The 17,251-nt window shown below is 41.3% G+C and overlaps 1 protein-coding gene across 4 annotated transcripts in view; it reads left to right on the plus strand.

Annotated features, from left to right (window-relative positions):
• Positions 1-17,251, plus strand: part of LOC124721577 (1-acyl-sn-glycerol-3-phosphate acyltransferase alpha-like) — a 787,251-nt gene that overhangs the window by 330,862 nt on the left and 439,138 nt on the right. The gene's annotated exons all lie outside the window — the stretch shown is intronic.

The raw sequence follows: 17,251 nt of genomic DNA on the forward strand, positions 1-17,251 counted from the left end.
CTATTCACTGACGAAGCCCCGTTTTCACGACGTGGAATAAACAACACACGCAATAATCGTCGATTGTCACGGGAAAATACACACGCTTCAGTGGATAGCAATTTCCAAGTTCGTCTTGCCATAAACGTTTGGTGCGGCATGACCGGTAACCTTTTGACAGGTCCATTTACTATCAAGCAGCGATTGACGAGAGAGAAGTACCTGCATTTTTTTGAAAATTCATTTGTGAAACTATTGGAAGACGTTGCTTTAGCCAAGCGAACTGGAATGTACTTTCAACATGACGGTGCCCCTCCACATGTTACCTTACTTGTGAGGGACCATCTCAACTGCACCTACCCTAATCGCTGGATTGGACGTGCTATTTACTGGCCTCCAAGATCACCTGATCTTACACGTTTAGATTCATATTTATGGGGTTGGATAAAATCAGAGGTGCATAAAGTGAAGGTAAATACAGGAGATGAACTGCTTCGTGGCTTCATGCACGCTGTTGAATTGATTAGGAACCAACCACAGACAATTGAACAAGCAACACAACATGTTGTCGCTAGAGCGCAAAAGTGCAATGACGTTCATAGTGGGATATTCGAACGTGTTATGTGAACAGTACAACATCTGTCCGATAAGTGTTAAAGCCGTTTGCAAAAGACGTGGTACGTCTTTTTCAATTGAACACATGTAACATGCATGTTCTAATGTATTATGTACTAAATGCAAAGTAAATAAACATTATGTAAAAATGTTAAATACAACTGTACTTCTCAGTAACATTGTTTTCAATAAAATCACGTTACGGTCCAGTTGGATTGTGTATACGTTCACGTTGTGTACATCAGTTTTGCAGAATTAAAGTTCCTTTCAATGCCCATACCTCCCTAACGAAGCATTTGCGGACCTATGTTCATATAACATTTTTTGTTCAGAATTACATATACTATCACTGTGTAAAATATTGGGTATGGAGACAATCTCATGAATCCATGGACTCTGAATGTCAGCAAGAGACTGTTCAAGCTGGTGGAGGCTCTGTAATGGTGTGGGGCGTATGCAGTTGGTGTGATATGCGACCCCTGATACCTCTAGATACGACTCTGACGGGTTACACGTACGTAAACACCCTGTGTGATCACCTGCACCCATTCATGTCCATTGTGCATTCTGACGGACCTGCGCAATTCCAGCAGGACAATGCGACACTACACACCTCCAGGATTGCTACAGAGTGGCTCCAGGAACACTCTTATGAGTTTAAACACTTCCACTGGCCACCAAACTCCCCAGACATGAACATTATTGATCATATCTGGGATGCCTTGCGAAGTGCTGTTCCAAAGAGATCTCCACCGCCTCGTACTATTACGGATCTATGGACAGCCCTGCAGGATTCATGGTGTCAGTTCCCCCCAGCAGTTCTTCGGACATTAATCGAGTCCATGCCACGTCGCGTTGCGGCACTTCTACGTGCTCGCGGGGCCCATACACGATATTAGGCAGATGTACCAGTTTCTTTGGCTCTACAGTGTATTGCATTCAGTGTATCACATCGAAAACTAATAATCAACATGTGTTCATACTGATTGTAATCACAGACATACGATAGCTCCATAAATGGTTTACTAATTAAGCCTAGTACATTACTGTATATTGGACGGTGAATGTTCAACAGAAAGTAAAGCAACATAGGGTGTGCCTCAAGGAAGATTAAGAAAACCTCTAATGATCTTACTAAACATCAACGAATTACGGAGATTGGACAGAAATATGGAAACACTGCGAGAAATGCGTGCTTGATCGTAAATGCAGATTATGGTCAAGACTGCATGCTGCGCTGTTCTTCTTGACCACGGACGGCAGCTGTGTATTGTGCTCGATACGTCGCAAGGGTCAGTCATGGTCAGAACAGTATTCTGTGCGGTTGGTCAGTGCAATGCGTGGGAGCTAAGTAACTTCGAAAGTGGGCAAATTGTTGGTGCTCATGTGCTGAGTGCTTCCGTAATCAAAATAGCCGAAGTGCTTGGTGTTTCACGAGACACCGTATGAACGAATTATACTACATACAGGGAAAGCGGGAAAACATCATTCGCTAAATCACAGCGCGGACGAAAGCGTGTGTTGAGTGATCGTGACGGGCAGTCATTGAAGAGGGATTATCATGGAAAAATAATAGAGCAACAGCTGCAGAAGTCAGTGGAGAACTGAATGCAGCGCAGTGGTGATGATGCCGTGTTCCAAGGAGACAGGACCTCTGTTCACACAGCTTGTATCTTCTAGGTCTGGTTTTGTGAGCACGAGAACCATCTCATCCGGCCACCACCGTTACCAGATCCCAATATTGTTGACCGTTTGTGGTCTACATTGGAGAGAAGGGTGCGTGGTCGCTATCCACTTCAATCGTCGTTACCTGAACTTGTCACTATTTTGCACGAAGAAAGCTACAAGATTTCCTTGAAAATAACACGGGACCCCTGATTATCCATTTTGAGACAGCTGGAAGCCATTTTGATGGCTAATGCGTTTCCTACGCCGCATTAGGATGATAATGTGTTGCATTTGTAATGTTTCCATATTTTTGCCTACTCCCTGTACGGGAACGTTTCATGAACGATCAAACTGCAGATTACAAAGACGAACGTCTCCATGATGCCATACATCGTTTGTAAAAATGTGTCACATTGAAGGATGAAAATGTCGAGGAGGAGTAATACCGTCACCAAGCTTCGTAGTCAAAGCTGTCCTCGTAGGCAAGCACTATTAGGCAGGTGCTAGTTGGATTTCTTGCTGAAGATAGGATAACTGAAACCTTGGTAACAGCTCGAGAAATTTGTTCAGTTCTAGTGCTTATTACCACGTTGATGCTCAGTCGTGGATCGCGAAAATGATTCGAACACTCATGTTTGACAAACTTCAGCTACACTTGTAGCCGTGTCAACTCAAGCGAGTGCGATAGTCATCGATTCGATGGTAGCAGGTTTAAATGGTTCAAATGGCTCTGAGCACTATGGGACTTAACATCTGAGGTCATCAGTCCCCTAGAACTCATAATTACTTAAACCTAACTAAGCTAAGCACATCACACACATCCATGCCCGAGGCAGGATTCGAACCTGCGACCGTAGCAGCAGTGCGGTTCCGGACTTACGCGCCTAGAACCGCTCGGTCACAGTGGCCGGCAGCAGGTTTAAACCTTGGCGGTGAAGGAAATTGTACCTACAAGGGGAGCAGTGTGTACGTTCAGTTTCTGCTCAGTAGCTTGTGCCCTGGCGCTCGCAAACCTATCCACAGTCTCTCAAGGAGACATTATATGTGGTATTGTTGCTGATGGTATGTATGGTGGATATGGACGTTAAACTTTGAAGCGATCTTGCTGGTTTTCGAAGCTATGTGCTGCCACTTAGTTTCACCCCCTCCCTTCCTTCCGAGCTATACTTAATTATAGTAGCGCAAGTACACAACACTGTGTAAGCAGTCATAACAATGGTCCATACAAAGTACATCCTTTTAACAATAGGTAAGCGGCCTGGCCAGAAACATAAAAGGAGTGGTCTATTCTGCCGCTGTTATTTTACATTGTGTCCCGTGTTTCACTTCCTCTCAACTACTGACAGGAAATAGGGAGAATTTTCAGCGCCGACTGCGTCTTCCCTTCTGACACTGTCGTTCATGAAAATGCTGAAATGTTCCAACACAGTACTAAAGTTCGACTCGGACGGAATGGGTGCTACTGTACCAGTTAAACTAACTGTGATGGTAATAACAGGTCATTTTGAAAATGTTTCTCACAGGGGTCCACTGCGAAAACGCCATTCTTGTACATAAACCAGAATCCCATTCACAGCCAAATGATACATTAGTATCGATCAGTTTCTCGTGAACATTATCAAGATTTTCTTATTTCTATAATCACTTGATTCATTTCTAAATATCACAATGATACGTTCACGGTCAGTGTATAATACAGTTAATGGTATGTTCACAGTTAATTCATATGATAAATTATTTACAGTTGCTACACATTATGCAGTCGGCAAGGCGCAGCAGATGTGTAGGAATATGGGTTATAACACTGTGAATTGTTTTAAATTGTGCACTGAAATGTATCATCAGCACTATAACGCGAAACATACGTACTCACACCACCAAACAGCTGCATTTTGCCGCTTAAATAAACCTTTTAACATCACGTTCCGGTCCGCGCGATGACGAGCGAGCCAAGAGTCTTCACATCTCTATCTCAGGGAATGCAGCACACACTGAATCTGCACGCTACTGAAAGAAGCACGCTGTTGATTGCGGACTACCAGTAGCTGCGTGCAACAGTATGCAACTTACAAATATACTTAGGAAAAAACGAAATTCTTACTTCAATATTTTCTTATCGCAGTAAAGTGTGCCAGAATTTTCTGTTTAATTCATCCATTCAGATTGGTATATTCTGGTGATTAGTCGCTGAATACCCCGACTATTGCGCGATCAAATTCCTTGGCTTGTTAGCGATGTTTGGTTCTGCGAACCATTTACGAAACTGATTCTACCGAACAAATACTGCTTTTTGCTTTGTTACTGAAAATAAAATTCAGGCGATGAAAGTATTAATTCATTAAACGTGTCTGTTTGCGTCGTATATATTGAAATATGCCTCCCAATCAAATAGAATGAATACTCTCTTGTAAGGTCGTCTCCACGGACGTCAGTGTGAAGTTCGTGCGACGATTTAAAAGAGGAACCTTAGCACCATCCTCCCCATCGAAACAATTTTGGGAAAACGGCATGTAGTGTTTCTGTCTTCCCTCATCCTCCGTTTTGATGCCATTATGGTCACGGGGTGTGGACAGACCGCTTCGATCCGCTTGCTGTCCGGCCGCTGTGGTCAAGCGGTTCTAGGCGCTTTAGTCCGGAACCACGCGGCTGCTACGGTCGCAGGCTCGAATCCTGCATCTGGCATGGATGTGTGTGATGTCCTTAGGTTAATTAGGTTTAGGTGGTTCTAAGTTCTAGGGGACTGATGACCCGAGATGTTAGGTCCCATAGTGCTCAGAGCCATTTGTTACTCATTAAGCACAAGTTTATTCCTACCTTTATTAACATATTTATTGACATCCGCAGTCGGTGATGCTGTGACGGTTTTATGATCTCTGCAGTAAATGAGTCGGGAAGTTCGGTCCTGTTCGTAACCAGGAGATCGAAGATGTTATTCGCGAGAAGTCGGTTCTCTGATTAAGTGTACATAATTTCTCGACAAGGATTTTAGCACAATTTTACACTATCCTCTTTTGCTACTACCTGTCACAGTGACTTGAATAGTCCATAGCTGAGGAAATTCGTGCATACCCTTCTCCAGATACACCCTGTAATATTTCGTCACTACTGCTGCTTATGCGGGGAGCCACAGAAACATTCAACTAATTTGATTGATTATCGTTCATCACTTTTCTTCACACAGATTATTTCAGTTTTGGAAATCACTTGGCTTTATACACGGTCCAGTCACATTAACGCGATCGCAGCCTATCTTCATAGTCAACGTGCGATAACCACTAACAGAAGGCAAGTGGCAGACCAGCAGTGGAGGGTATAAAGTGTGTCGGATGGATGCGGCAACCAGTGCAGTCATTATCGTAATGCGGAAACGGAAGGATTTATGTGACGTCCAAAAGGATATGATTGCAGGCTTTCGGGCCATGGGTGGAAGCATTTCCGAAATGGCTACGTTAGTAAACTGTTCGGCTGCCACCGTTACAGTATACCGCACATGGCTAAACGGTGGTATCCAAAACCTGCACCGAGTCAACTATGGTGTACCACGAGCCATAGATGACAGAGGTGAACGACAGCTGCTGATGTTTGTACTAGCGATGATACGTCCCCTTTGAACAATTATACAAGACTGTGCTTAAACTGACACACAATATTTTTAGCGCAACGCAATCTGACTTTCAATAATCCCTACAAAAGAATGGCCCTGACTAACATTAACCTATACCTTTCACAAATCACTTACCTCACAAAAATCTTTGTCACTAGAACTACTGCAATACAGCGAGCGCCACTACTGCCAGCTAAATAAAAGATTCAAACTACGGAAGGCACTAACTACTGATAGGCATAGTTAGCAAATGAAAGATTTTAATAGAGAACAAACAATGTATTTACCGATGTGTAAAGTTGTATAAGCAAATACCATATTAGCTAGGGCTCCTTGTGCTTGCCACACACATGGTACACAAAGTAAGCGTGTACCCCCCTGAGGATTAATGTAATTATACCCTCAGGTGTTACAGATTACAGAAATGGAATGAAATGTATCATGGAAAACTTTCTTTGTAATTCAAAAATCTTGAAAAATAAATGGCTTAAGTACAAAATTAATCTCTCAAATGCGTGTCCTGTAGCGCTAAATGTGCGTCTTGCTGTAAGATAATTCTGTGGAAGTGTCGTAGTTATCGTCCTCTGTAAGCAAAGTTCTGCTGAAGTCAATATACTTACCTCATCATAAACGAAAGTGAAATGCTTTGCATATGGATACCGTAGTTATTACGTACCTTACCGTGATCAAGAAAGTACTATAATGTAACGTATTGTTGTGCTACGAAAAAGGCTGTCTCATTGTAGCTATACAACAAAAGTTACTACTAAAACATGTTTTACTTTCCAGAATAATACAGAAAAACTGTGCAGATATAAAACAGAAACACTGCAAAAGCAACATTGTATATTGTCACTCATTAGTGGCGTCGTGATAAAATCGTGTAGCTGTCACATAAACTAACCACTGTGTCATCTGGTATCTCACTGAAAATACTTTAAATCCAGAATGTATCTTCAAGTAAACCAAAATGTTGCATTAAAATCTCATTAGCAGTGCCAGTATATGTTCTAAGTATGTAAGCCTTATAGTCGTTACGTAATCGTGCAACTAACAAGCAAGAATGTACACACACAATAACACTGTGACGTCTGTTCACTATAACAATGCATTCGTAATTTCTGTTTAAATAAGTTCTCTTGGTTCTTGACTGGATATTTAACTTCAAACATTGTTGCATGGTAACAGTTTCTAAGTCTGACAGTGCATACTAGAAATGTGAAGTGAAGAGTTTTATGGCAAAGACAAAGTTAAAAAGCAGATTATCTTTCAATAAACTGTTTTACATGTGAAATGTGGTGTAAACCTTTACTCTTCCTAGTACGCAGAGTTTCAACTTCAACGCAATTATCATGTGGTATACGTCGGATTCTGTAAGGTCCATTGTAAACTAGAAAGAATTTGTGACTCAAGTGTTTCTTCTTATGTGACAATGAATGAGCTTTAATGAGAACTTTTCGACCAATATATAATTTCTTTGCATTTGCTTTGTCGTGTAGTTTTCTCCTTTTGTCTGCTGCAGATTTTATATTTTTAATAGCTAAATCAATTATGTCTTTGTGTCGAAGTTTACGTGTATTCGGAAAAGGTACAAGCTCTCTGATTCTGTTCGGTGGTTCTTCATTCTTTAGTACAAGAGTAGGTGGTAAAGCAGTGGAGTCGTGAGGCATTTCATTCAGCACGTTTTGAAATAAGTTTAAATATCTGTCCCAGTGCTGATGCTTTCTGTGACAATAAAGTCTGCAAAGCTTATTGATTTCTTTCATAATCCGTTCAGACAGGTTACAATGTGGTGAGTACAATGAAATAAAAACAGGTTTGATTTTATGGTTCCGAAGCATGTGTGACCAAACACCAGATCTGAATTGAGGTCCGTTATCTGAAATGACTTTAGCAACGTGGCCAACTTCACGTAAGAAATTTTTAGCAAAGGCGTTGGATACAGACCGTCCAGTGGCTTTACGTAACGGAGTGAAAGAAACAAATTTTGAAGTAAGTTCAACAGCGACTAGAACGTACGAAAATCCATTCGATGTTCTGACAAGGGGTCCCAAGAGATCAACAGCAGCAAATTCTTTTAATTTGGAAGGAATGATAGGAAACAACGGAGCACGATGTGAGATAGTAGATGGTTTCGTCTTTTGACAAAGTTTACAAGTAGACAATACTCTTCGAATTCTCTTTTCCATATTGTTAAAATAACAAGTCGTTCGAAGAATATGATAACATTTTCGTGGACCAAAATGTGCGTAGCTGAAATGAATGTACCAAATGAGCTTATTAACACAATCGTCTGGAATGCAAAGTACCCATAGCTTGTCATCAACAGTGAAGCGTTTGAAGAGTATGTTGTTTCTAACCAGATAATAATGCCGAATCTGAGTGTGCGGCTTTTCATGCCATTTACTTTTGATGTCTTTCCAAATCGGATCTTTATCTTGTTCATGAGCAATGGTTGGTTGGTTGGTTGTTTCGGGGAAGGAGACCAGACAGCGAGGTCATCGGTCTCATCGGATTAGGGAAGGACGGGGAAGGAAGTCGTCCGTGCCCTTTGAAAGGAACCATCCCGGCATTCACATGGAGCGATTTAGGGAAATCACGGAAAACCTAAATCAGGATGGCCGGACGCGGGATTGAACCGTCGTCCTCACGAATGCGAGTCCAGTGTCTAACCACTGCGCCACCTCGCTCGGTCATGAGCAATGTCCTTTAAAGATGTGGTGATGAAGTTTTCAAAGGCGACTTTCTGAATGTAAAGAATACTGAAATTTTTCTCGAGGTTGCCTTCTGTGTTACTTTTCTCAAGCCCAGACGGTGCGCGTGACAGTGCGTCCGCAACAATGTTCTCCTTTCCGGGAATGTAGACTATTGTGAAGTGGAATTCTTGCAGAAACAATGCCCAACGTTTTAACCTGTCATGATTTAATTTTGAAGACATAAGAAATTGTAATGCACGATGATCACTGTATACTTTTACGTGCTTACCAGAAAGAAAGAAACGGAATTTGTTAAATGCCCAAACGATAGCTAAAGCTTCTAATTCAGTAACGGAATAATTTTTTTCAGATTTTGTTAGCACTCGGCTAGCAAAAGCAATGGTTTTCTGAACAGTAATGTCATTTTCTATGGCTTCTTGAAATAAATGGGCACCAAGACCGACTTCAGAAGAATCCGTGCTAAGGCAAAAGTCTTGTGAGAGATCTGGATGAGCTAGTATTGGCGCGTTAAGTAGCGATTCTTTCAAAGAATTCAATTCCAACTGTGCTTGTTCGTCCCAGTTCCAAATAGTATTTTTTCCAGTGAGAGAACAAAGTTTTGGTGTAACAAGAATTTGCATATTCAGAAAACGACGGTAGAAATTGACGAGACCTAGAAAACTGAGGACTTGTTTTTTTGTGGATGGAACTGGAATGGCTCTGATTGCTTCTAACTTTTCAGGATCCGGCTGAATGCCTTCAGAAGAAATAGTATGTCCCAACAACCTCACCTTTGACATACCGAATTCAGACTTTTCCAAGTTAACTGTAATACCAGATTCTGCAAAAATACGTAACAAACTGTTGAGGATGCGATTATGTTGTTCCCATGAAGCTTCTGCTATTAGAATATCTTCCACATATAAGGTGATGTGACGTTTTAAGAACTCAGGTAATATGGAATTTAGCCCGCGAATGAATGCTGCCGAAGAAATGTTTAAACCAAAAGGAAGTTTCCGAAACTGATAACAAACGCCGAAACAAAGGAAAGCTGTGTATTTTCTACATTCTGGATGAAGTTCGATCTGATAAATGCTAGATCTGAGATCAATGGAAGACAACACTTTTACACCATTAAAATTTTGAAGAAGTTCTTCCAACGTTTGCGGCCTGTCTGTTTCACAGGAATAATGATAGTATTTATTTGTCTCGAATCTAAGACAAGCCTGATCGATCCATTTTTCTTCTTAACAACATGTAATGGATTGTTGTATGAGCTTACTGCAGGCTCAATAATGCCCTCGTCAAGCATAGATTGTATTTCTGTTCTAACACGGTCCCTATAATGTGCTGGAATTACGTATGGTCTAACACAAAATTTAGTATGCTCACGAACACGAAATTGGTATTGAAATCCCTTGATTGTTCCTGTTTTGTGAGTAAAAACTGTGGAATGTGCTTGTAAAATCTCAAAAAGGTCCTGCCTATCAGTGTCATTACAATTCTCAATTGTTTGAATTTTATTCTGAATTAACTCATTAGTTTCAAATATGCCGTCGATATCATCCCTGTCAGTACTTGCAGAGTGATTGTTAGTGTCCAGTTCCGTAGAAAATTCCGAACTGTTGTCTAACAGAAGGTAAAGCCGATTAATTTCCTCGTCATGGTTTGAGAGCCAATCTTCAAATTTCAAAGCTATTGACTTACCTTCTTTCTCTAAACTTATTTCAGCATCATGAAAGTTTAAGATTGCTTTGTATTCATTCAAAAAGCCTACTCCCAGTATAATTTCAGTCGACAATAATGGAACAATGAGAAAGTTCATAGAGAAGCTGTGGCTTTGACAAAAGAATTCTAAGTTGGTTTGTTGGCGTACATCTACACTTTTTCCAACGATTGCACCTTGTAATTTAATCTTACGTAACGGAAGTGTGGGGCAATTGTTCGATTTGTTGCATTTGCTAAAGGCTGTTTCCCTAATTACTGAAATGGGACTGCCAGAGTCAAGCACTGCAGTAAATTTTACGTCATTTACTGTAATGTGAATCACAGGATATGCAATGTTGTTATGTTTTACGTCGTGTTCCTGGAGTAAGATGTCCCTAGTGTCTTCCATTTTTACGCAATTACTAGCTACGGCAGCTGCGTCGTCAGTTTCATACGTACGTTTTGTGGCTGTCAGCGGTATGAGTCATTGCCTATTGTCTCTTTGTTGGCGCGCGTCGTTATTGGGATTTGGAGACCTAACTTCTACAAATTCACCCTGTCGACAGGGCTCTGCTCTGTTTGAATCCCGCTAGTTCTGATGCAATTCACGTCTGTCGTTACGATCATATCGTCTGTCGTCATGTCGGTAGATTCCATAGTTTCTTTCTTGTCGGTTACGTGGTGGAGAATTTCTCCCTGAATCGTAACTGCGCGCTGGACCGTTGAGTCTCACGTTATTCTGTCTCCCCTGATAATATTTATTTTGGTTCCCATATTGTCTGTTCCTCTGATTGTCTCTGTGATAGTCATTACCGCGGAGAGGTGATCTTTCCCTGTAATTATTACTACTCTGCCAACGGTTGTCATATGGGTGGTGCCTGTTTTGGTCACGATTTGTTTTGTGAGAATAGCCTTGTCGTGTCCAGTTATTATTTCTTTCATCGCGGAATTGCGACGGATGTGACCTGTAATTGTTGTGTTCCTGTTTTCGCGTTCCGCGATTGTCAGTGTCAATTTCTAATTCTTGTAAGAGTCCCTGAAAAGCTTCAATGTCGTCTTTGCAACGTCCTGCCAAAATAATATGCCGTAAATGTTCAGGCAATTTGATTAAGCAAATGCGGATGAGTTCTGAGGGGCTGTATGGGTTTGACAGGTACTGATTCTTGCGCAACATGTCTTCAAAATATTTCACAAGACTGGAAAATTCAGATTGTTCGAAATGTTTCATCATTATGATGCCATGTTTTACTCGGTCTTGTGTGGCTTGAGACCAATATGCTGAGAGGAAGGCATGGTAAAATTCTCCTTCACTGTGGCAATCGTGAATGACCGATCGCATTCTTACAGCTGGTTCATTCTCTAAGTAGCCACACATGAATTCTAATCTGTGTTCTAATGACCAGTTGGGTGGAAAACAATGAGAGAATTGATGAAGCCACGCTTGTGAATGAATGTCCTTGCCAGAATTCTTAAATGTTTTGAATTTACGTGTAGTAATGAACAGCTTATAGTCAAAATCATCATGTCGGCGAGTCGCATGTAGGTCATTGTTACGTCGTTTCGGCGGTTCAATCTCAAAATTCGGCGTACCTTGCCAATTTCTTTCATAATTTTCGAAGTGCCCTGTATTATTATTTTGTGGCTGTTCCGTATTTCTATGTCCCTCTGCCCGTATTGGAGCGCGAGTGTCCCCTGAAATACGTAATTCTTGTATTACCTGTGTCAGCTGATCTTGTACTTCCCGGAATTCTCTTTGGTGTTGCGTATTAATTTGATTCAGATTTTGTTTGAATTTCCTAATTTGTTCGCACTCTTCTGTGTCATTAAAGACTATCGGTTTTGTGTCATTCAGATTATCATCTACCTTCGTAGATAAATTATTTAGCTGATCCGAAAGTTCACATACTTTCTCTGATAATGAACTAATTTCCTCCATGTGTCTTTCTGAACCAATTTTCAGAGTATCTACTGTGTCCTTTAAGTTTTCTTGAGTTTTTGCTAGTTGCGTAACCGAATCGGTAGATGCAACTGAGTCAATTTTAGCTTGCAAGGTCTCATGATTTTGATGAACAATAGTTTGCAGTTCCTTTATGGCTGCTTCGTGATTCTGTAATGCATTTTCATCCCGCGAAAAAATAGGTTGAAAATGCTCACAATTCTGTGTTTTTACGTCATTACAGACTTTTTGACATTTCGATTCAGTGTTATGTAACGCAGTAGTTAAATTTTCACGTGTTTGTACAAGTGTGGTGTCTAACTTTTGAAGCTTTTGCTGTGTTTGTCTCTGATTTTGTTCCATTGTGTCTAACTTTTGAAGCTTTTGTCCCATTTGTTGCATTAATTGTAATAACAATGCACTGGTGTCTGAAACATGTTCCTCAGTGCTATTCGGCAATGCATTTGAACCGGCAATATTCGCAGTTTGAAAAGCAGAAAATGTGTCTTGACTTATTTGAGCAAACGGTGAGGACGCAAAACCTGAATCTACAGTATTTGCAAGATTGTGTTCTGTCATTTCGGATTCCTGAGGCAAGCTGTTGCCGACCGATCAATCGATAATGCTTCCCTGTTCACTACCTGTTTCACTGTCTACACCATTATTTGACGCCCGCTCCATTTCCCTATGCACAGTTACCAAATTACTACTTTGAATATTAGTTAATTCATTACATGGTGGCGCTAACACACTGCTTTCGTCTTCACTGTCATTTCTCAGTTTACTTTGGAGCCTAGTATTAAGTTTTTCACACGCCATTATTGTCACAATATTTCACACGATAACACAGAAAAGCACAATTTGAAGAGCAAAATAAGAAAACACATTAACATAGCATTGAAAATAATATCTCGTTAATTGCAAGCGTAGCTGCGAAATACTTGGTGCAAATCTACATGCATGCCACAACTGTTTTACTGTACAAGAATGAAAGACTACAACTACAAAGGAAATTCTCTCTACAATTACGCGCTAGCAATAAACAAAGGCTGCACTAATTGCACAAACTACAAGAAAAGATCAGAAGATTCCAGTGAGGTATCCTAGGCTAAGGGTCGACATATGAAACGTCCCCTTTGAACAATTATACAAGACTGTGCTTAAACTGACACACAATATTTTTAGCGCAACGCAGTCTGACTTTCAATAATCCCTACAAATGAATGGCCCTGACTAACATTAACCTATACCTTTCGCAAATCACTTACCTCACAAAAATCTTTGTTACTCGAACTACTGCAATACAGCGAGCGCCACTACTGCCAGCTAAATAAAAGATTCAAACTACGGAAGGCACTAACTACTGATAGGCATAGTTAGCAAATGAAAGATTTTAATAGAGAACAAACAATGTATTTACCTTAATAGTGTTGAAAACTCATAATATACATAGCAGTTCATGACATCCAGTCTTACAAATTTCAAAACTCCGCCATCTCTCTCCCCACATCCACCACTGCTGGCGGCTCACCTCCAACTGCGCAACGCTACGCGATGTTAACATCCAGCTGCCCAACACTACAATGGCAGATATTCCAACAACAATGCAAACCAGCCACAGACTGCACACAGCACATACAGAGCGCTACGTGGCGTTACCAATATAAAACTTAAACAGCCTACTTACAGCGAATGTTGCTGCTTATGGGTCCCCTCGGCATGCACCTCGTTCATGCACCCAGCTGACTACTGTTCATTGGTGATGAAGGCTGGGATATGCAGGTCAACACCGCAACTGGACGTCCACTGCCTGGCGACACGTAACCTTTACAGATGAATCATGTTTTAGGCTTCCTCAGACAAATGGATGTTGGCGCGTACAACGTGAAGCGTCTGAAAGCAAACACCCTGCAGCAATCTTCGGAAGGTTTATGGTCTGGGGGACGTTTCCGTGGCATTCCTTGGATGCTCTAGTCATCCTGGAAGGCACTATGGATCAACACAATTACGCATATGTCCTTGGAGACCATGTCCACCACTACATGCAGTTTGTTTTTACTCGACAAGATGGCATCTAACAACTGGACAATGTACCGTGTGTGAGGTAACGGGCGAGTTGTGGCGCCCTGAAAATATTCTAAGTTCAGAGTTGGCGGCCACCTCTGGGGCCGTTCGGCAAGCCGCGGCTCGCTAGCAACCACGTGATGCCGCACAACGGCCGGACCACGTGGTCCAGCGGCCGCGTGGCTAGGGATTCCATGGTGATGCTGTGTCGGTGAAGACATGCCGGGAGTGCCAAAGATAGTGGACTTTGTGAAACCTTAATGGCAGACATTTCACAGTTCGTATAGAAATTAATAGTAGCCAGATGAATTATGATACCTAAAAAAGAAACATGTACATTACCATTATTTGGACAACGATTCTGATGGTGTAATCAGATTTTCAATATCTTTATTAGTTTAAAGTTTAGCATTTCAATGTAAATTCCAACGAATTTCCAAAATGTAAACTGTTCATCCGATTTTGTCGACAGACGTGTCTTTAGAAAGCTATTAGTGTAAGCCTAAATTGGTATAAATTACAGGCATGTAACTTGAATAGTACATGAGTTATTGGAGGTCAAAGTGGCCAATTACTATCGATCGCCTCAGGCCATAAGTACTCTACAGTTACACGAAAAAACGGTAGCAGCATGCTTATAAATATATTTATTCATCTACGTCTTTGTTTATATCCGATATATGTTATTCATGAAGAAATTGGTCAGTTATTTACTATGTTTCAGAAAGCACGGAGACATTAGGCTACTGGTTTACTTATGTTCTGGAGGACTGATGACCTTAGCTGTTTAGTCCCCCTTCAATATCCCATCAACAACCACCACCACTTATGTTCTGTACATTTGATATATGCTTAATTTGTTTATGTATTTAATAATGTGTGTTAGAGCGTGTTTATGATCCAGCCATAGCAATATTTATTTAATTTCAAGTTATTTAAATGTAAATCCTGTATTTCGTATGTTTTTCATTATGTTTGTGAGTGTGCGTTGGCTTGGACACAGGGCGGGAGCGCTCTAGCCAATCACAGCGATCGTTCCAAAAAGGACACGAGGAGAGACTGTAAGGAAGTGGAAGGAGGAGCATCGTTTCGAGATAGGACAGGGCAGTTCTGAACAGTGCGGCGCGAGGGACAGCCGCACAGGACACTGAGAGTCCTGGACATTACGGTGCAACGGACGCACGGTCGCGAGAAAAGACTTTGAGAGTGGAAGAGTTGGCGCGTGGTCGCGGGAGATAGAAATATTTCATAGTGCCGACTTTTGCACTTCTGAGATTTCCGTGGCTTCTGCGGTAAAGACGTAGTATGCGTTTGGAAGTGAATATCTTGCGAGCTATGTTGTTGTTCCTAACTAATTACGTGAAGCAGGGATCTATTGGCTCCCTGTTATTGAACTTCCATTTTATTTGTTTGATGGACTATTGACACCAATAAGTTTTTTGTAGTAATAAACGGCATTCTTATAGGTACATCTACTATCATACTTATCATTTAAAGTCGTTAATAGCACCTGCAGATTTTATTTAATTGCAATCTTTCATTTATAAATGTCTATTCATTCAAAATTCGCAACTGTCGAGTGATAGGAACCTTCGACCATTCGATTCACGTGTATATTCATATTGTATACTGTAGACTCAGCAGCATTTGGCCTGTAATGCGGCAACTACGTATCCCAGCCCCTAGACAACGAAACCAGCCAAAACGGTCAATATTTCAACTTTGAGTCTGAGGGTACGTAGTTGATGGCCACCATCATTCATTACATTTTTTATTAGAAAGCGCGCACGTGTTACACAGCTCGAGTGCGTGGTTCGAAGAGCACCTGGATGAGTCTACCACACTCTTCTGGCCTCCAAACACCCCGAATTTAAACCCGGTCAAAAATCAGTGGGACCACCTCGATCGGGCTGTTTGCACCAGTGATCCAAACCGAGAAACTTGGAGTCGGCATGGCACCACATCCCTCTCGGTACCTTCCAAAACCTCGTTGACTGTCCTCCTGCACGTCTCGCAGCTATCCGCGCTGCAAAAGGTAGTTATTCCCGCTGTTGACAGGTAATAACATTAATGTATTATTTACGGCTATAAATACGCCTACATTGCCGGCCGCAAGTCAACTTTGCGAGATACATACCAGTCGGAAATTAGGATTTCATTAATATTAAAATCTGTTTTCAACCAGCTTTCCGTCCCTAGTACCATATGAGCATTAGTATCGTTTATAACGGAGACTACTTCTGGGACCTTTCCATCGACGCTCCTGCAGTTAACTAATATTATATTCACATTCCCTTTTTTCCGAACTGCCAACACCGCATCTACAGGCCACACTTACTCTCCTAGCCCAATAGCCGCTTTCTGTTTGTAAAGCACCTACAAACTATTAAGAGGGGTCCTAAAATTCTTCACTCGATATCAGAGGTCGAGATCTGCAACCAAGTTAGTCACAGAATCTTCTGAGCCTTTGTTTGAAGCCTGCCACTCTGCTGCAAACTAGTTGCTACAGGGAGGCGTTACTGGAGCCCGGGCAACAATTTTTTCGAATTTTTACGCTGAAGGAAAGTGAGACTCGCAGGAAATTTTCTAGACTGTGACAACTCTGAATCTGACTTGACATACTAATGACCCATGAACAAAGAATCCACACGTTTGTGTCAGTACTGATAAAAATAGTAGCAGATGTTTCGGGAGATAATGATGCACTACATCTTTCTCTTCCTGTAGCGACAGTACTATCTGCTAGATATTTTGTTAGAGCTCCGACAAAAGTTTTTATATACGACTGAATTAGTTATGCGTGTCTACATTTTACTGATCAGTTGAGAGATTCATTATAAACTGCTTTAAATCTTGTTGCATTCATGGATGGCTCCACCGCCAACTCCATCCTTTTTTTCATTACAATAATTTCTTGATAGCATTTCACTCCCCTCATCGGGACAGGCTCTCGGGATTTTACGAGCAACGTTTGTAAGTCGA

Source organism: Schistocerca piceifrons, chromosome X, assembly GCF_021461385.2.
Source record: "Schistocerca piceifrons isolate TAMUIC-IGC-003096 chromosome X, iqSchPice1.1, whole genome shotgun sequence".
In the NCBI taxonomy this organism is placed as follows: Eukaryota; Metazoa; Arthropoda; class Insecta; order Orthoptera; family Acrididae; genus Schistocerca; species Schistocerca piceifrons.